This window comes from Salvelinus fontinalis, chromosome 12 (genome assembly GCF_029448725.1).
Source record: "Salvelinus fontinalis isolate EN_2023a chromosome 12, ASM2944872v1, whole genome shotgun sequence".
In the NCBI taxonomy this organism is placed as follows: domain Eukaryota; kingdom Metazoa; phylum Chordata; class Actinopteri; order Salmoniformes; family Salmonidae; genus Salvelinus; species Salvelinus fontinalis.
The window spans coordinates 19,733,909-19,754,369 of NC_074676.1; the positions used below are offsets into that span (position 1 = coordinate 19,733,909).

Below are 20,461 nucleotides of genomic sequence, written 5' to 3' on the forward strand. Positions count from 1 at the left end.
CGTCTGGATTACTGCAACTCGCTGTTGGCTGGGCTCCCTGCCTGTGCCATTAAACCCCTACAACTCATCCAGAACGCCGCAGCCCGTCTGGTGTTCAACCTTCCCAAGTTCTCTCACGTCACCCCGCTCCTCCGCTCTCTCCACTGGCTTCCAGTTGAAGCTCGCATCCGCTACAAGACCATGGTGCTTGCCTACGGAGCTGTGAGGGGAACGGCACCTCAGTACCTCCAGGCTCTGATCAGGCCCTACACCCAAACAAGGGCACTGCGTTCATCCACCTCTGGCCTGCTCGCCTCCCTACCACTGAGGAAGTACAGTTCCCGCTCAGCCCAGTCAAAACTGTTCGCTGCTCTGGCCCCCCAATGGTGGAACAAACTCCCTCACGACGCCAGGACAGCGGAGTCAATCACCACCTTCCGGAGACACCTGAAACCCCACCTCTTTAAGGAATACCTAGGATAGGATAAAGCAATCCTTCTGACCCCCCCCCCCCCCCCCCTTAAAAGATCTTGATGTACTATTGTAAAGTGGCTGTTCCACTGGATGTCATAAGGTGAATGCACCAATTTGTAAGTCGCTCTGGATAAGAGCGTCTGCTAAATGACTTAAATGTAAATGTAATGTGCGATAAACCTTCAGGTAGACACCGCACTTCCCACGAATCTCTGCGTCAGGGGTACATTCGGTCCTCCACTTCACCCGCCTCCTCGAGTTTCTTTTTTGTGAAGAAGGAGGGAGGTCTGCGCCCGTGTATTGACTATCGAGCCCTTAACCAGATCACTGTGAAGTACAGTTACTCGCTACCGCTCATAGCCACAGCGATTGAGTCAATGCACGGGGCACGCTTCTTCACTAAACTAGATCTCAGGAGCGCTTACAACCTGGTGCGTATCCGGGAGGGAGACGAGTGGAAGACAGCGTTCAGTATCACCTCAGGGCATTATGAGTACCTCGTCATGCCGTATGGTTGATGAATGCTCCATCAGTCTTCCAAGCCTTTGTGGACGAGATTTTCAGGGACCTGCACGGGCAGGGTGTAGTGGTGTATATTGATGACATTCTGATATACTCCGCTGTACGCACCGAGCATGTGTCCTTGGTGTGCAGGGTGCTTGGTCGACTGTTGGAGCATGACCTGTATGTCAAGGCTGAGAAATGCCTGTTCTTCCAGCAGTCCGTCTCCTTCCTAGGATACCGCATTTCCACCTCAGGGGTGGAGATGGAGAGTGACCGCATTTCAGCCGTGCGTAATTGGCCGACTCCCACCACGGTAAAGGAGGTGCAGCGTTTTTTAGGGTTTGCCCATTACTACCGGAGGATTATCCAGGGTTTTGGTCAGGTAGCGGCTCCCATTACCTCACTGCTGAAGGGAGGCCCGGTGCATTTGCAGTGGTCGGCTGAGGCGGACAGGGCTTTTGGTCACCTAAGGGCTCTGTTTAACTCGTGCTGGCGCATCCGGATCCCTCTTTGGCGTTCACGGTGGAGGTGGACGCGTCCGAGGCTGGGATAGGAGCCGTGCCCTCTCAGGGCTCGGGTACGCCACTGATGCTCCGCCCCTGTGCCTTCTTCTCGAAGAAGCTCAGCCCGGCGGAGCGAAACTATGATGTGGGGGACCGGGAGCTGTTGGCTGTGGTGAAGGCGTTGGCGTGGAGACATTGGCTTGAGGGGGCTCAACACCCTTTTCTCATCTGGACTGACCACCACAACCTGGAGTACATCCGGGCAGCAAGGAGCCTGAATCCTCGTCAGGCAAGGTGGGCCATGTTTTTTACCTGTTTTGTTTTCACCCTGTCTTTCAGACCAAGTTCCCAGAATGTTAAGGCAGACGCACTGTCCCGGCTGTATGACACAGAGGAGCGGCCCATGGATCCTACCCCCATATTCCTGGCCTCCTGCCTCTTGGAGCTGGACGCGGACATTGAGCGGGCGTTACGTGCAGAGCCCGCCCTCTTCCAGTGTCCCGGTGGGCTTCTGTACGTTCCATCTGCTGTCCGTGACTGGTTGATCTATTGGGCCCACACATCACCCTCCTCTGGTCATCCAGGCATCGGTCGGACGATGCACTGTCTGAGTGGGAAGTACTGGTGGCCCACCTTGGCAAAGGACGTGAGGGTTTATGTTTCCTCCTGCTCGGTGTGCGCCCAGTGTCAGGCTCCGAGACACCTGCCCAGAGGTAAGCTACACCCCTTACCCGTTTCACAACGGCCTTGGTCGCATTTCGGTCGATTTCCTCACCAATCTTCCTCCCTTACAGGGTAACACCACGATCCTGGTCGTTGTGGACCGTTTTTCCAAGTCCTGCCGTCTACTCCCTCTGCCCGGTCTCCCTACGGCCCTACAGACTGCGGAGGCCTTGTTTACACATGTCTTCCAGCACTGCCTGAGGATATAGTGTCTGATCGGGGTCCCCAGTTCATTTTGAGGGTCTGGAGAGCATTCATGGAACATCTGGGGGTCTCGATCAGCCTTACCTCGGGTTTTCACCCCGAGAGTAATGGGCAGGTGGAGAGAGTGAACCAGGATGTGGGTAGGTTTCTGCGGTCTTTTTGTCAGGAGCGGCCGGGGGAGTGGGCGGCGTTCGTGCCCTGGGCCGAGATGGCTCAGAACTCGCTCTGCCACTCCTCCACTAACCTCTCGCCCTTCCAGTGCGTACTAGGGTACGAGCCGGTTCTGGAGCCTTGGCATCAGAGTCAAATCGAGGCTCCTGCGGTGGACGACTGGTTCAGGCGCGCGGAGTAGACCTGGGACGCCGCCCATGTTCACCTCCAGCGGGCCGTGCTGCGCCAGAAGGCCAGCGCAGACCGTCACCGCAGTGAGGCCCCAGTGTTCGCACCGGGGGACCGGGTCTGGCTCTCGACCCGAAACCTGCCCCTCCGCCTGCCCTGCCGGAAGCTGGGGCCGCGGTTTGTGGGGCCATTTAAAGTCCTGAGGAGACTGAAGGAGGTTAGTTACCGGTTACAGCTTCCCCCCAATTACCATATTAACCCCTTGTTCCATGTGTCTCTCCTCAGGCCGGTGGTGGCTGGCCCGCTCCAGGAGTCTGAGGTGTGGGAGGTTCCTCCGCCCCCTTTGGACATCGAGGGGGCCCCGGCGTACTCTGTTCGCTCCATACTGGATTCGAGGCGTCGGGCGAGGGGCCTTCAGTACCTCGTGGACTGGGAGGGGTATGGTCCGGAGGAGAGATGCTGGGTCCCGGTGGAGGACGTTTTGGACCCTTCTATGCTGCGGGAGTTCCACCGTCTTCGTCCGGATCGCCCTGCACCTCGCCCACCTGGTTTCCCCCGAGGCCGGTGTCGGCGCGCTGCTGGAGCCGCGCGTCAAGGGGGGGGTACTGTCACGACTTCTGCCGAAGTCGGTCCCTCTCCTTGTTCGGGCGGCGTTCGGCGGTCGAAGTCACCGGTCTTCTAGCCATCGCCACTCCACCTTTCATTTTCCATTTGTTTTGTCTTGTTTTCCCACACACCTGGTTCACATTCCCTCATCAGACTAAATGTATATTACCCTCTCTTTCCCCCATGTCTGTGTGTGGAATTGTTCTTTGTGTAGGGTGTTACGCTACAGGCTGGCTTGCGCTAGGTTTGTTACAAAACTAGGTTTGTTTGTTTTGTTTAATCCGGTTCATGTTACCGTGGTTGTGCTTTGTGCTGCCTCGCCTGTGCCTTTGGGCCAGGGTGTATATTAAAGTTCTCCTGTTATCACCCATCTCTGCTCTCCTGTGCCTGACTTCCCGGCAACCAGTCACTCACCCCGTTACAGACTAACAGTAGAGATGGATAGCAATACAAAACTGTACCATAGAGGCACAGAATGTTAGAAGAAAAACATAAAGAAATGTAGGAACTTATTCAAGAAAAATCAAGTGTATTATATTATAAAAAATAAAGCAAACTGGATGGAATATGGGGAAAATGCACCAAATTCTTCTTTAATCTTCAACATAGAAATGCCACCAAAAATAATTTACTGAAACTTGTTACAAATGAGTGACCCAAGATTCAACAAACAATATTTTGAAAGAGGAAGCAAAGTACTTAAAGCATATGTTTGTTTCAGTCTCCTCCATCTCCACTAACTGAAGTTAATTGTAAGGATTTATTTCTATTAATAATGTAAAATTAACAGCTGTACAGAAAGACTCGTGTGAAGGCCAAATTACAGAGGAGGAACTTCTTGATGCAATTAAACTCTTTAAGTCAAGGGAAAACTCCAGGGCTGTATGCAATAACAGTTGAGGTATACCAACCCTTTTTTATGTACTCAGAGGACCATTATTAGCATTGAACCATTCCTATTAAAATGATAGATTAACAGATACTCAACATGAAGGTCTGATTTCATTATTACTGAAACAGGATCCAAGTAAATATAAAGATCCAGTCCATTTTAAAAATCGGAGGCCCCTTACAATTCAGTGTTGTGATGCAAAAATTCTAGCAAAATGCATAGCACATAGAATTAAAAAGGTATTGCTGGATATTATTCATCCTAATCAGTCAGGTGTTTTACATGGACGATACATTAGAGATAATATAAGACAAGTACTGGAAACAATAGAACACTATAAAAAATCTGGGAAACCAGGCCTGGTATTCATAGCTGACTCATAGCTGAAAAGGCTTTTGATGAAGTACTCCTGGAATTGATATATACAGTGTATTCACAACCCTTGCAGTTTTCACTTCTCTATAATTTCCACCTTTTGTCTATTCCATTTGCACAACAGCATGTGAAATTTATTGTCAATCAGTGTTGCTTCCTAAGTGGACAGTTTGATTTCACAGAAGTGTGATTGACTTGGAGTTACATTGTGTTGTTTAAGTGTTCCCTTTATTTTTTTGAGCAGTGTATTTATGTGTGTGAGATGGCTGGTATGTGTAAATGAGTGTGATGTGGCTACTGTAATTGCAATGGAAACCATTGAAGAATATAGCTAGGATACTAAAAACAAAGCATATAAAATTTGGCATTGCTAGCTAGCACCACTTCTACTGGTGTATCTAACATACTTGTTGCGAATTGCATAAATCACGTTAAGATAGGCTACTACGGAATTTGTCGTTGTAATTCTGTATGCCCACACTGCCCCTTTATATTTTGCAGTTATACGGAAACCGCCCAACGTGCCAACTAACGATGGTCAAAACAGGCAACTGAACTGTTCTCGCCGGGGCGGTTCATACAGGGCTGGGCGTGGGCTCTAACAGTCTCCTCTCCCTATTCGAAGCACATTGTTCGCCGTGAGCTAACCTCGTATACAGCACTGAACGAATGCTTTGATAAATTTCACTTAAAATTGCAGTATCTGGAATAACAACATACATTTTCTGTTGTCAAAACTATTGAGACATTCGTTGAGGAAACACCATCTGGACTTCAACACTTGGAACGCTCAGCTGCTACTGAGTAATACATAATACATTGTTTCCAGTAGACCACCTCGCCCTCTTGATAATTAGGGTAGAGCTCTGCTTATTGTAAGTATTCCGTGCATATTTTTCACCTCTTACACAAATGTATGATTCTTGAAATGTGTCGCTCAACGTTGTTTGTGCATTGACCAGGGAACCCAATACAGGGGACCAAAATGTGCTACAACTGCTCGAGCTCGTTCACACCGCCACCACTGCGGCGCACCTTTACATTTTGTGTTTTTACATTATTCACGCCTGCATCAGGCTGTCTCGTTGGGAAGTGTAGCCGAACGTTTTGCCAAACAAACTGCTATTTCCGTGATCATAGTCTCAACATATTGCTATATTTGTTTACTACTATTTTCTCATATAGGCTATATTTAGTTCGTAGGCTAAATCCTGGCTCGCCGCCTAAACTTCACGGACAGGGGAGGATAATTTAATGCCGATATGTAAACTAAACCATGGAAGCACATTTTCATTGTCAAGAAATTCAAGTGTTAAGCTGTTGCCATTTTTTTTGTATGTTATGGCTAGTCAATGAGCGCTCCACAGCCGCCCTGCGTCTGTAGTTTGTAGACCACACAGACACGGGTGACGCCCAGTCACAGTGAAAACCGAATTGGAGCACTGCGGAAGTTGCATTCCATTACTAGGCGTTTGATTAAGAACGCGATTCCATTCCGACGTGCTTGGTCATGGTCCAGGAATAACTGATTTCAAGGCTATTCAAGGCTAGAGACAGTAGGTTATGCCGCGTTCAAGACAACTGGGAACTCGGAGGAAAAAAAACTAGCCCCGACTGGGAAAAATACTTATGAATGTTCATCCAAACTATAGACATTAATGCAGCGTTCAAAACAGCCGGGAACTCGGAAATCTTAGACTTCTGTGAGTATAAGACAACTGGGAACTCTTTTTAAACAGTCATCCATCTCGAAATTCCAAGTCGGAAACTTGGGCATCTTTCTAGAGTTCAGACTGGAAGATATCAGATCTCATGATTTAACCTTGTTTTTTTGAGAGTTCCCAGTTGTCTTGAAAGCACCGTAAAACCAGTAGATAGGATAACGCTGACATCATCCACGTATTCCTATGGAAATCTCCCGGCGGGCATGAATACGGAAGTATTTGAATTTTAAGCGAGCCATATTGCTGAATGGCACCCAAAAATTGCTACGGGTTATGGTGAAAGTGGCCGTAACTAGCAAAGGATCATGGTCAATGTAGTCGTTTTCATCCTGCCTGAGTTAAATGGCGTCTCCTCATAGCATGCCAGCCTGTGGTTGGTCCATCAACATGTGGTCCTGTATGATGACAAATGTTGTTGTCAGAATGGATCACTATTTAATTAAATATCTTGATTTGTAGCAAACTTTAAAATAATTCACTGTGGGTTTCGAACTTGATCATAAACAAATTTTAGATCCGAAAACGGACATCCAACATTTTTTGGGGCCTTTCTGGTGATCGTAATTTACAACGGCTTTCTAGGGCAGACCAGGGCTTTTGGCACTGCTAGGTTGCTACGCAGTAGCCGACCAGCAGCGCTCATGACTCCACGCACCAGACCGGACACTGGGGGGCCTGCAACCAACTCGGAATTCCAAATCAGAAACCCTGGCTTCTTTCTAGAGCTCCGATTTATTAATTATTTTTTTTCAACCTGAAGATCACTGATATCATGATTGGCCCCTTTTAAATACCAGACGAAAATGTCACAAGTTTGTCTATGTTGCCTAGCTTACATTCAAAGTTAAGGCATGGAGTAAGTTACATGTGGAACAATATTTTTGAGTAGCCTGACGTTGAAACAAAAGAAAACCATGGTATTGCATGTAGTCTATATATAGCCCACACAAGGCTAAATATAACGCTCATTCAACAACGTTGCTACTCCCTATCTATGCCTGCCAAAGTGTAGCAACTCTCACCGGGTTTCCACTAGATAGCACAGCCACAAAGTCAAAATTGGTTATGTAATATAAATTCCTAAAAACAGCTTGGTCTTAATTTAAGGTTAGGCATAAAGTTATCTGTGTGGTTGAGGTTAGGTTTAAAGTCAACCCAAGTGGGCTGGGTTTATGACTTTGGCAGTAGTAACTAATGACGACCCTCTCACTGCCCCTCAGTGGGGTATGACATCATTTGACCAAGAGATTTAAGGTAAATCCACACTACAGCGACGGAAGCTACGGAGCGTAGCGCTGTGTTGTAATGTCGTTGTTTGTCACAAAAGCGGCGACTCCTTGTAATACGCTCCGGCATTTGACACCGTTTTTTGCTAACTGGAAATTGAGAAGTGCCATATCATTCCTTGCAAAGACTTGAGGGGCAGTATTGAGTGAGGTGTGCAATGGAAGTCCCGCCCTGTATCTAAATCACATCCCTTCAGATATAAACACAGAGATGGAAGTGCTGCAACTGCTATTCTACTTATTATTCTACTATATATTTTTTTGTGCTTTTATTTCAACATTTGCTACGCACAATTATGCCTGTCCAGTTTTGAGGAGCGTCTGCAAGGAGGTGAGACAATGCGATAACCTCTACAATCCTTCAGTGCAGTTGTATTCGGACAAGAACGTAAAAGATAACCGCTGGAGGGAGATATCACAATTGGAACACGGATACTGATATCAAAGAAAAATGGAGTATGATTCGGGACCGGTATGTTCGCAATCAGAAAAAGGTGAAGGAGACAAGGAGTGTGGCTTCGTGTTTACGTGAAACATCATCGTCAGGCCTACGCCAATATGCCAGATATGGTATGTACTCTTGTCATGCAGCTGAGTACTTTTGAACAGTGTATATTTGTATCTTATGTTTAGCAGACCTAGTTAGAACATGTGAAATCATTTCTTTTCTGGATGGGAGAAATTGTAAGTTGGAAATATCCTGTGCCTATTTTTGTTATAATAATGATTAGCAGGGCCAGTTCAAACATCTGAAAACAGACACTGTGTGTGCTAGTTAGATTGAGATGTTTATGAAATCAGTTATTTAGTGAGCATTTTAACTCAAAATGGGCCAATGGAGATTGCTACTTATAGGCATTGGGAGAGGGATTGCATTGTAGACAGAACTGAGCCCCGAGGGCCCATCTACAGGGGATTCATCGCCCATTGATTCATCTCCCCGGCCTAGTTCATCACGTCCCCGGACCCTCTCACTAACGCCTAATGCTCCGCCCAGGTGCACCCTTGCCCTCTGTCCTGGCACTCCATCAAACTCTACCCAGTCCCAGTGGCTGTGTGAGGATGACAGCGGAGGATCCTTAGGACACTGACATTATGTCCTCTTGTGATTGTCACCTGGGGAAAAAAAATAAAAAATATGGTGTAAAAGGTCTGACAATGTCTTTGTCTGGTTATTGGCACTTGTGACAGAAAACAATTCTGTTTTCTTAATTAGCCACTCAGTCAACTTGTACTGCTTTGCACATGAGCTATGTGAAGTAGATGAGGTTAATGTCTTGGGGGTCTGTCCTTATTGTATACTGCTGGACAGTCATTCTCACCTATTTACCATAGTAGGAAAGTTCTCATTTGAAATGTTGAAAGGCCACTACACATAACACAGGGTTGTACATGGCCATGTAATTGTCTTGTGGGTCTAGCCTTAAAAGAATATGACAAACTAAAACAACACGAGGACGGAGTGACTCATTATTGTACTCTTTATTGTGATTAGTAAAGTGTGAATAAGATAAAGGCCAAAATCCAAACGGTGAAGCTAAGTGTGTCGCTCACAACATGACCTAGAAACAGACATCACCCAGAGGAAGAGAACATATGTGCGCCCATGTTTTCCGTACCACACCAACATTTTTTACATTTATTGTAGGGTGCCACGTGTGATGGCAGCATCTTGGAAAGACACTCAACCAGCTGGTATGAGGAAGTAGTCCTTTAGGTTATTGCGCACATCAAGGCCAGCAGAACCTTTTTGAATAAAATAAGTGTTTCCGTTAGCCTTCATGTTCCCGTTCAATACTATTGTGTACTGTAACAACTGTGTGGCCTATGCATTGGACATAGGCCCCAATCCTCTTATTGGGATGCTAGATCACTTTTATGAGGCATATAATTACATGTTCTATATTGGTATAATTTTCACACCATATATAATTAGTCATATGCATTTAGCGTATCTACATGGATATGGTCACATCAGGTTTACTCTGGGAATGCCTCGTCTCCCACTTAGACATATGTGCTCTGTGTTTGGGTCCCCGGTATGCACTCCGGCCTTGGTAGCTGCAATGAGTTGGGAGCCGGCCTTGCTTTGCGAGAAGATTCCCACGTCTCCCTCCTAACCATATGCACCCATGTCGATCATGATGAAGTAGTACTTTCATCGCAAACTGCAATCAGTACCATTGAGAAAAAGCCCTTGTAGTTGTGGTACTCGTTGCTTGAGTGTTCCGTCGACTGCTCCTGCACACAACTAATAATTCCAACGATCCCAAAACTCAGCCGATTTCGTCCCATTTTTCCATGGAGGGATGAGCAACAAAATCCTCCTTCGGGACATACCAGATAGCCTGGCACACTTCTGTGATTATGGCACAAAATGTTGATATTTTAGTTTATAACTTGCTGTGATACTTTGTGTGCTGCCACTCGCTAAAAACCGAAGGGTAATAGCCAGCCTTTCTGCAGCACTTAGCTATGGATAAGCTTGTCCCTTGTAGTGTTCACTGGACAAACATTCCATTCTCCTTTTTTTATTTATTTCTCCTCCAGAGTAGTAAGAGCAGTTCAAGGTCTTCCAATTCGTAGAGCGACATGTTTGCTTCTGTAACTTATTAAATCCTTAAGAAGTGTCTGGGCCTCCTGAGTGGCGGAGCGGTCTAAGGCACTGCTTTCGGGTTCGATCCTAAGCTGTGTCGCAGCCGGCCGCGACCAGAAGACCCATGAGGCAGCACACAATTGGCCCAGTGTTGTCCGGGTTAGGGGAGGGTTTGGCTGGTTTGTCCTTGTCCCATCGCGCTCCAGTGATGACTCCTTGTGGACGCCAGGCGCATGCACGCTGACTTCAGGTCGCCAGCTGTATGGTTTTTCCTCTGACACATTGATGCGGCTGGCTCCTGGGTTAAGCGAGAAGTGTGTCAAGAAGCAGTGCAGCTTGGCGGGTCGTGTTTCGGTGGATGCATGGCTCTCGACCTTCACCTCTCCTGAGTCCATACAGGAGTTGCAGCTATGGGACAAGACTGTAACTACCAATTGGATATCATGACATTGGGGGGGATTGTTTAAAAAGTACAAAATAGAACACCATACTAGCTAGTATTTGTAAACAAAAGGCACACAACACCGGATCCGGAAGTTTAAATGTCAACACTAGCTACGGTCAGAGTGCCTCGGACCCTCTTGCTTGGTAAGCTACTCTGACATCCCAAGCCCCCTAGTAGATATACACTACACAAGGCAGACTTTCTCTCTGGGTGGAATGCAGAAGTGCACGCTGCTCCAAAAAAATCTGACTCCGCCCATGCACGCGCAGGCACGTTGATCGCTGGAGTGATGTCTATAGAGACCTTTATGGATTATATATTTTCACACTGTATAATCATACATGCCATTCATTGCAGGTCAGTTTCACACATTATCAGTCATCGGGTGTTTTGATGATAACTTCCTATTTTTGTTTATGATGTCGATGCTTATTAGTAATACAGTAGCCTAGCGGTGCTTAGTAATACAGTGCTTAGTAATACAGTACACTAAAATATGAGTGGATGACAAGTCAGTGCTGATAAAGAATGATTCAAGAAGCATGACTCATGTCATCAATACCCCATGAGTAACAGGTTAATACAAAAAGTAATGATTCCAATGGAAGGTCTACTCATTTACACTCAAGCTTGATAAACCATTGATGTGGACACGGTCAGATTTAGAAAGAGTTCCATTCACATAACGGGCATTAAGGTGGTTTGTTACACTTGATGAGGGGTAGCCGAAGCAACCTGAGGGACAAGGCCCCTCTAATGCTTGGGCATGTTGCTTTGTGTTAGGGATTGTTGACTAATGGATTGAATGGTTGGTCTTCCAGCTGCTTTCTATTGTCAGAGCTGAATAGAGAGTGACTCTGTCCACTGATGGTCCTGTCTCGTGTGTGTGTGTGTGTGTGTGAGATGATCCCTGGTTAACAACCTAAAAGGAGGACCCAGTGAGGAAAAAGGTCATATTTTGCTAAGAGGCTGTCTGTTTTGAGGCTAGGGCCCTATTCTCTTCTACACACAGTGTTTTATTGGGAAGAAGAGAGAGGGCACTGCACTCTCACTCATTAACCCCCCCCCCCCCCCCCCCCCCTGCTTGACTCCAAGGATCATGATTAGTTGACTGACTGAAAACTGTGACCCTATTCATAGGAGATGCAGGCTTCTATCTTCGCATTGTGTTCTAATGGATGAGCGATGAATGTAATGGGGTTACTCACCATCTAGTGCTCCCATTATCCATCCCTAAAGATAGGGTTCGATACGGTTAGCTAGCAAATAGATCCAAGTTGGCTAAAGATTAGCTGGCTAATCACTAGCACGTGAGCTTGATTGTTGATGAGACCTGTGTTCATTTTCTGTAAGCCAATACCCGCTACAAAAAGTTTGTCATTATTAGTGAATGTGCATTATGCGTGGTTCTAGTTAAATTTGTTTAAAAAAAAAAATTTGTTCTCATAGACTTGAAAGCCAGATCAGTGATTATTGAAAAATAAAATATTAGTGGGTCTTAACATTGTGGAAGGCTTATATTCAGCCTAGGTATAACTTCACAAGCCCTGAATTCATTAGATTATTGCTGACTGTTTAAAATCTGGTGTATTTGACCTTTTAATTGTACAACTCTTATTTAGGAAGAAAAAAAATCTAATCAAGGTATACAGTGGAAGTATTCAGATCCCTTGACTATTTCCACATTTTGTTACATTACAACCTTATACCCTGACTACACCGTGCGTGAGCATTGCAAAATATATGTAGAAATCTATATTTTTCCATTATTGCACCCACACTGCTTGCGCGTGCCAATGAGCGTCTGCGTTGCCAAGGGCTAAAATATAAGTCAGTTCTATTTGTGATGCAGATCACGCTGCAAGTCCTGCCTCTCCCATCTCCTCATTGGTTTATAGAAGCAGGTACCCATGTGCCATCTCCTCATTGGTTATACCCACGTGGGTGACTGAAAGACTAACGAGGTCAGTGGCGTTAATGCACCTAATTTATGAAAGTTACCAATCACAATATAAAGTCCAGAGAAGAAAAAGCCTGGAAGGAGGAGCGATGACTAGAAATTATTTGGTTGACCGTTTTATGTGTTGGTTAATTGTCGGAGTAGAGGACCTTGTGCATTTCAGGTAAAATAACAATTTTTATATCCCAGGACAAATTAGATAGCAACAGCAAGCTAGCTAAATAGGACAAATTAGCTAGCAAGTGCAAGCTAGCTAGCTAAATTGCCATAAATGTTTAATGCTTTTCGACCTGTCCCCAAATTAATGTAATTGGTTCAGAGTTTGTTTTGATATTTTAACCTGCGTGTCGTGATCGAGTTTGGTGTGGGGGGACAAAATACGATTATGCATGATGGTGCACGCGCGCAACCGGTTTGGGTTCCGTGTTATTCTAAAATTGACGAGGAAAATGTTTTATTTAATAAATCTACACGCAATACCCCATAATGACAAAACGAAAACAGGTTCTTAGAAATGTTTGCTGATTTATTACAAATTAAAAAACAGCTGCCTTATTTACATAAGTATTCAGACCCTTTGCTATGAAACTTGAAATTGAGCTCAGGTGCATCCTGTTTCCATTGATCATCCTTGATGTTTCTACAACTTGATTGGTCAATTCATTGGACACGATTTGGCTGGCACACCTGTCTATGTAAGGTCCCACAGTTGACAGTGCATGTCAGAGCAAAATCTGCAGCATTGAAGGTCCCCAACAACACAGTGGCCTCCATCATTCTTAAAAGGAAGAAGTTTGGAACCGCCAAGGCTCTTCCTAGAGCTGGCTGCACGGCCAAACTGTGCAATTGTGGGAGAAGGGCCCTGGTCAGGGAGGTGACCAAGAACCTGATGGTCACTCTGACAGTGCTCCAGTTCCTCTGTTGGAGATGGGAGAACCTTCCAGAAGGATGACCATCTCTGCAGCACTCCACCAATCAAGCCTTTTATGGTAGAGTGGACAGATGGAAGCCACTATTCAGTTTAAGGTACATGACAGCACGCTTGGAGTTTGCCAAAAGGCACATAAAGGATGAAACCAAGATGGAACTCTTTGGCCTGAATTCCACGCGTCACATCTGGAGGAAATCTGGCACCATCCCTACGGTGAAGCATGGTGGTGGCAGCATCATGCTGTAGGGATGTTTTTTCAGCAGCAGGGACTGAGAGACTAGTCAGGATTGAGGGAAAGATGAACAGAGCAAAGTGCAGAGATCCTTGATGAAAACCAGGTCCAGAGCTCCCAGGACCTCAGACTGGGGTGAAGGTTCACCTTCCAACAGGACAACGACCCAAAGAACACAGCCAAGACAATGCAGGAGTGGCTACGTGACAAGTCTCTGAATGTCCTTGAGTGGCCCAGCCAGAGCCCGGACTTGAACCTGATCGAACATCTTTGGAGAGACCTGAAAAGAGCTATGCAGATATGCTCCCCATCCAACCCGACAGAGCTTGAGAGGATCTGCAGAGAATAATGTGATAGTCTGCAAATACAGGTGTGTGAAGCTTAGAGCTTCATTCTCAAGACTCGAGGTTGTAATCGCTGCCAAAGCTGCTTCAACCATGTACTGAGTAAAGGTTCTTAATACTTATGTGAATGTGACATTTCAGTTTTATTTTTCCCCCACATTTCATTATGTACATTTGTTTAAAAACCTGTTTTTGCTTTGTCATTATAGGGTATTGTGTGTATTAATACATTTTAGAACAAGGCTGTAACGTAACAAAATGTGGGGAAAGTAAAGGGGTCTGAATTCCTTATTGGAATGCACTGTGAATCGTCTAATATGTTTGTTTTTAAAGGAACATTTTTAGGCCATATCTCCCAGCCCTATGCAACGGTGCCAGTGAAAATGTACCTGTTCACGTTAGTTTTTGTTTCAAAATAAACCAACATTCTGAAAAGGCAACCACTGCACGGGTATGCCCCTCCCTGTTTGTCAGGGCTCAATAATCCAGGCTAAATAATAGATTTTTTAAAAAACGGATGGATTTCCGATGCTGTCCGTTTTCGTCAATGTTTTTCTTTGTTTATCACAAGCGCACTGCACACAGCCTATTAATCTGTCGGGCAGAGAGCGCGTGCAGCTCTCAAACAGCTGGTTGTTGTGTGGCGCGAAGACCAACAGTGGTAGGGGTAGGGAATATGATCCAAGTTATATCTACCAGTAAAAAAAAAAAATATATATATATATATATATATATAAAAGTCTTGGCTGAATTGCCCATTGTCAATATTCAACCATCATGGAAGCCTAACTTGAATCAGACATTTCCTCTAGGCTCTTTAGTCCTTAAATTCATGGATGTTATGGTAGCCGATTTAGAAGTTCTACTACTCCAATATAATTATTCCTTGATTTAATTTCTCATCAGTTGTTATGAGGTAGGCGCTTTTGTTTGTTAACCACCGTTTCAATTGAATGGTGTTGTGCTAGTCTGTTGCGCATGTTGCTGTAAAATCATTGAATGTTGGCTTCAACTTGGTTTCCATAGTGTTAAAAAAAATTGTTTTGGTCGCTTTCTTATTTTAAAACATGATACAGTAACCCCTCTAACTCTTCAACATCCCAAATGGCGAGACTGACTAGCTACCACATGTGGACAGGCTTCATTAGTGTGTTTGTGTCGGGAGCATGCTGTCTATACTGAACAAAAATATAAACGTAACATGCAACAATGTAAAATATTTGTACTGAGTTAGTTTATAGAAATAAATTCATTAGGCCTTAATCTATTGATTTCACATCACTGGGTAGGGGTGCAGCCATTTTCCCCGACAAAATGGCTTATTACAACAATGAAATATATCATGTTAAGTCCTCGAAAATTACAATTTTAGTGCTTGGGAAAAGTCCTTGACAGTCCTTGAATTTGACTTGCCGATGTCTGTATGAACCCAGTAGTTGCTCAGTTTGCAAATGGAAGATAGCAGATGATTTTATTGAAGTTATGTGCGCATCATTCGCTTTCCTGTCAGATCTTGAACTGGGCCAGAATTTTTTTCCATTTGGGGCCAGTAGCTTTGGCCTGGTGTGCTACTGGAAAATTTACCGGAATGTCAAGCCCTGCTATATGTTTACCACCATGTCTACCACTTGCGTGGCCGTTAGCGTCGCTAATGATAGCATAACCATTTTCAGTTAGATGCAAAGGCAATTAAAAGGTAACTACAAAGTAGCCTATGCCAACCTTGCAAAATCATGGTTATTTGCATCAATCCAATGGCCATTTGTTTTGAAAACTCCACATGTGGCTAAAGACATGCCACTAGCCAAACACAGCTGTCTGGCTGTTGCACACCTGAATTAAAGGTTAACTGCACAAAAAAAATCAAAATGACTCATTTTTCCTAGACCTCAAATGGTTTCCTGATGTGGTTTAAGCATTGTTGTGGACTTTTCTATAAAAAATAATAAGTGTGATTTTTGAGAGTCAACCTGAAACATCAGACCTCCTTCCCACTTTTTTTTTATTGATAATTTTTTTGCTGTGGTGTCGATTTTGCAGAAAAAAACACAAAGCTCTTAAAATAAAGTGCAATATTTAAAAGTCTCTTTACTTTGCTGTTACAGTAAATCAATGTAAGAACACTGGTTATGTATGGAATGCATGCACATTTATGGCACACAGGGCAGGTCGTTATGTTTTTGTTTTTTAAATTGTGCGACAAGCACCAATGGAAAAAGTTAGTGTAGAAACCTGAAAGGCCTGGCTAGTTACATCTCCCTTTGTAAATGGATGGATTTTCTTAAGCTAAATTGTGTCAAGGCTTGGTTACATTGTGTTGTAGCATTGCAGCCAAGTCTCCTCCAGTGCCCCACTAAAGATGCCATTTACAGAGATGAAGTCATTTGTGTGTGTGTGAAGGGGGGGGGGGGTTGGCTCCATGGTGGTCGCTGTGTTCGATTGTGATCCGTCCCTAGAGAGATTCCCCTTACAATCATCTCTCCATTAAAAATCTATTATCCCTGCAGTGGGCTTTTGGCTCTGCCAATATGGATCCTTTAACCAATTTAAGTGCTTTAGTTGAGAGAGGGGGCTGCATGTGTAGACGCAGGAGGTCCGCTCTTAAGTTCTTCATCCTCGATATAGGATGGGTGGGACCGACAGCAGGACAATTCTTTGTTTTCAGGATGAAAGGTAAAGAGTAGCCTAGTAGTATCAAATCAATGCTGAATACAATTTATTTTCTGCCTGCGCGTACTGTTTCTATGCAGTGGGGTCTGAAGTTATTGACACCCTTGATGTGAAGATGAGCAATAATAACGGTATAAAAATAACAAATTAAAATACTGAGGTAATTGTATGCTAAAAAGGGAAATTACATTATTTAATTTATACTAATACAATTGCTCAGAGGAAGAGATTTTGTTTAACAAGTAACCTCCCTCCCTAACCTCACCATTACCAATAACAGGAGAGGTTTGCATTTCTTGGGGATATGATCTTTGACCCTCGAACTTTCATTATTCTCAATTCTTTCAGGATTATCCATAATTATGGTACATTAATGTAGAAGTGTTTAGAAACATACAGTATTCTATTCACCATTCATTTCTATTGGGCACACAATCTGAAACGCATCCAAAAAGAACTGCAACTGCATTCAACAAGTTTGTAGAGTGACAAGCTTGATGTGAGTCACATGACTTGCTAGGAACATTGAGACAAATCCTACATTTTTGAATACTTTATTTATGGCAATTATTTATTCTTTAAGTGTCAATTTTGACCCACCCCCCCAAAAAAATGTTGTTCAAGTAATCTCTGAGAAATTGTATTTGTTAAAAAATAATATAATTTCCCAATTTTTGGGGGGGAGCATACAATATAGCTCAGTATTTTTATTTATTTTATACAGAAATTAGCAATCTTTATTGACGGTATCAATAATTTCAGACCCCACTGTATATAAACCCAATGTGTTGGGAAGGCAGTACTACCTCCTAGGTCCAAAATGTAGGCCTAACTCGTGGGGTGCAGTGCATACCAGTAAGGTAAGTTGAATGTCTCTGACTGTTTCAGGTCGATGACCCCCCCCCCCCCCCCCCCCCCCCCCCCTGTCCAGCGACACCCAGCTCCCAACCTGCGCCCTCAATAAACTGTCATGTAAGATTACTCTCATGGTCTAGGCAAAGCTCTAGGGTTTCAAAACAAATTGTTAATGTCCCCCAGCTCAAGATGGCCGTGGGCTATATATAACCCTACACATGTACATGTACCTCTCCTTGAGCAAAAGGGCACAGCCATGCAGAGGTTTAGTGGAGTAGGCCATCAGACAGGGATGTGGCTGAAGACAGACAGAGTATGTAGACTATATTATCTGTCCCCACTGGAAAGTGCTTACATGAGGTTTGCTCCTCCAATTTTGACCTCGAGCTGTGTGGAATTTAATGTAGGTGCTGATGCAAGGTCCAAAGCAAATGCTTTTGGAAGCTTCTAAATATATATATATATGCTGGTGATCTTTATTTATTTATATATAAGATCACCAGCACTGTGCCCATCCCAGACTGTATGTGTTTACTGTAGTGATGGGGTTGGACTGTGTGTGTGTGTGACTATATTTGCGGTCTGTGTACTGTAGTGTTGGGAGTATGCGTGTACTTTAGGGGCTAATTAAGACTGGTGGAGAGAGACCCAACGTGTTGTGGCACTAATTACCAAACAGTCAGAGGAGCGAGAGAGAGGGGGTATGGTTGGCACAGGGAACTGTGTGTGGGTGTGGGGGGGCATCCCTCGTGGTAGTGTTCTCCCTCAGTAGCACCTAGACAAACACCACAGAAGAGCACAGATCCCTACAGACAACAAGTGGTACTGGAGTCTGCAGGCAGGGCTGCAAAAAAATAAAAAAATCATCTTCTCCCTATTTATATCTGGATTATTAATCTCTGACATGGCCTAGATCAGGGGTGTCACATTTATTCCATGGAGGGCCTAGTGCCTGCAGGTTTTTCCATCCGCCCCCCCTTTCAATTAAGCCCTAGACAACCAGGTGTGGAGTTCCTTACTAATTAGTGACCTTAATTCATCAATTAAGTACAAGTGAGGAGGGAAAACCCGCAGACACTCGGCCCTACATGGAATGACTGACACCTGTGGCCTAGATTGTACTTGAATGGCACGGCTTTGTCTCCCCTCACCCATAGAAGTGTGTAATAGACAGCTCCTCTTACCAACATCCACAATAAAATTCAAATCTGCCTAGACTGCCGCTATTGGCTCTTCCCAATGTGGGCACGCCTCAAAGTGATGTCATGATATGACTACAGATGTCACATTACAGAGTTAAACTGTTATTCTCATTATAATGAGAATTTAACGATCCATGATCAATCCCTGATATGGCGTAGAAACAAGGTACTATTAGTGCTGAGCAATTAATGCTTTTTGAGGTCGGTTTCGGTAAAAGATCATCACTTTTCGATTTCTGTTTCGATGAATTGTTTTAGACATGAAATGCAATATGTGGGTTGAATGCTGTAACACAGAATTTAACAATTACAATTCCCATGATGGTAGCGACTGCCCATTACTGCTTATCACTTATTAACCATAATTTATGCACATTTACTTTAATAAAATGTTTTATTTTATTACAACGGAGGTGGAACAGGTGAGGGGGGGAGCACCAAGGGAGTGGAATGGTTAGGAGTCGGGTGAGGGAAGGTGAGGAGAAGTAATTGTCATTTTCCACCGTCTCCCTGATTTGACCTACCTGCCCAGTCCATCCTGTTGATTGGTTGTGCCTCTCCTGTGATGTCATCCTATCCTGTCATCCCTGTAGTTGTGTCCACCCGCCTGTCAGGATTGACAGCCCAGTAAGATAGATCTGCCGCTATAAATCTCCATGTTGAAAAGGCAACAATGGCCTGTATGCAAGAAGCCATCTTCCCTATTGATTCAGAGGGATGGATCAAAGCAGCAGCTTCTCTCTGGACCAGACCTCTATCACAATAGAATGAATCACTGATTTGTATTCTGTTACAGCCTCCTGCTTCAGGAGATAACACTACGGTAGCCCAGGCCAGGCTCAGCCAAGAGACGCCTCAAAACATGTCCTCCACCTCTGCTGTAATAGCCAGATACTGGGCATTTAACTGGTTATGTTAGTGCATTGTGTGTGCATAGACGAGAATAGTGTGCGTGCATGTATGCACTTACGTGGATGTTCCGTGCACGTGTGTGTTTTTTACTGACTTTATTTACAGTATGGAAAGAAGGAAGCTAAATGTTTGCCCACACGATTGAGGTCGTGGTAATTCCCTTCCTGTTGCGTTAGCCAATTATAGCCGTGTGTGTGAGAGAGAGACTTATAGCCATCAAGTTGTTTTCACAAGCCTGTGAGTGTTGACATTGGTGATGGTTTAGCCGATCTGGAGAGCTACCTGTTTCCATGAAACCCTGTGGAAGTCTGATATAGAGCCTGCTGAAACTGCCGTGCAGGAGAAGCTGTTTTGAAGCAGAGCAGAGGGCAGTTGCTCTGTCAGAAAGAAGCCTGCCGTGACCCAACAGTCAGTCTGCTCATCAACAAGTCCCCCTGGTCTGGACAACACACACACATAGGGGCTCAAAGAAGCAGAGTTGCATGATCTATTAATACACCGAGACAAATATAGGAGTTACTTGGTGTGTGTCTGTTGCCTTTGACTCCCCGCCACTGCATTAGCCTTGTAAATGGGTTGTTTTGGGGGATTTTGTCATGTATCCTGCTCTCATCAAACTGTCCAGGTTGATGTCACTAGTTACTCCTCTCCTCTAGGAACACTGCAGCTGCTGTGTGTAGGCAGATGTGTGTGTGTGTGTGTGTA

At 44.7% G+C, this 20,461-nt stretch overlaps 1 protein-coding gene across 1 annotated transcript in view; it reads left to right on the forward strand.

Annotated features, from left to right (window-relative positions):
* Positions 1 to 5,134: 5,134 nt before the first annotated feature.
* Positions 5,135 to 20,461, forward strand: part of LOC129866927 (GTPase HRas-like) — a 42,508-nt gene continuing 27,181 nt past the window's right edge. The window contains exon 1 of the mRNA XM_055939968.1: positions 5,135 to 5,474. The gene's annotated coding sequence lies outside the window, so the exon portion shown is untranslated. The remainder of the gene's footprint in view (positions 5,475 to 20,461) is intronic.